This window comes from Octopus bimaculoides, chromosome 23 (genome assembly GCF_001194135.2).
Source record: "Octopus bimaculoides isolate UCB-OBI-ISO-001 chromosome 23, ASM119413v2, whole genome shotgun sequence".
Taxonomy (NCBI): Eukaryota; Metazoa; Mollusca; class Cephalopoda; order Octopoda; family Octopodidae; genus Octopus; species Octopus bimaculoides.
Genome location: NC_069003.1, coordinates 29,661,978 through 29,663,011, shown reverse-complemented (window position 1 = coordinate 29,663,011; position 1,034 = coordinate 29,661,978). Strand labels below are relative to the sequence as shown.

The 1,034-nt window shown below is 40.9% G+C and overlaps 1 protein-coding gene across 1 annotated transcript in view; it reads right to left on the bottom strand.

Moving 5' to 3' along the window:
• The window catches only part of LOC106877238 (puromycin-sensitive aminopeptidase), a 28,437-nt gene that overhangs the window by 26,875 nt on the left and 528 nt on the right, over window positions 1-1,034 (bottom strand). The gene's annotated exons all lie outside the window — the stretch shown is intronic.

The following is a 1,034-nucleotide window of genomic DNA, read 5'->3' as shown; positions in this document are numbered from 1 at the left end:
GTGGAAGAGTACAGCAGGGTTCGCCACCATCCCCTGCCGGAGCCTCGTGGAGCTTTAGGTGTTTTCACTCAATAAGTACTCACAACGCCCGGTCTGGGAATCGAAACCGCGATCCTATGACCGCGAGTCCGCTGCCCTAACCACTGGGCCATTGCGCCTCCACTCATGTATCATATACGATATATATATAATACACATTCCTATTCTATTTCAACCAATAGAGTAATTTAGGATTTAGGAAAAGCAAGGCTTTATTTTACTCAGAACGTTTGATTAAATGTAATACAATAGACATATTTCCTAGACGTCCAGACATCATAAATGTTAAACATTCTCAATTGTTTTCAACAACCAGATTAACTTTATGAAAGGAAAGCTTTAGATAACTAAGAACATATGATCATATATGCTAAACAGGACGTATTTCTCTGGTGTCCACGCAACATATAGTGGTTTCAAATTTTAACATAGAGCGAGTAATTTCGGGGGAGAGGTTAAGTCGGTTACATCAACCCTGGTATTCAACTGGTACTATTTTATCGACCTTGGTGGTATTTGAACTCAGAACGCAAACTCGGAAGAAATGCTGGTAAACTTTTTTCTCGGCGCGGTAACGATTCTGCCAGCTCGCAGTCTTATCCATGCGTCATATATGATACGAAATCTCAAGATGTTTTTTTTCCAGCTGCCAGAGTAATTCTGGACGTTCGAAAAGAAAAAAGCTTTATATCAACCAGAACATGAAATAATATCTAACTAAAATTCTGAAAACAGACATGGGCGTTTGGTAAAAGAACTTGTGAAAATGCTTTGGACAGGAAAAGAGTTGAATACTTTTAGAAATAAAAAGAAAAATTCGCAACAGGCGTAGGAGTAGCTGTGTGGTAAGTAGCTTGCTTGCCAAGCACATGGTTCTGGGTTCAGTCCCACTGCGTGGCACCTTGGGCAAGTGTCTTCTTCTATAGCCTCGGGCCGACCAAAGCCTTGTGAGTGGATTTGGTAGACGGAAACTGAAAGAAGCCCGTCATATATAT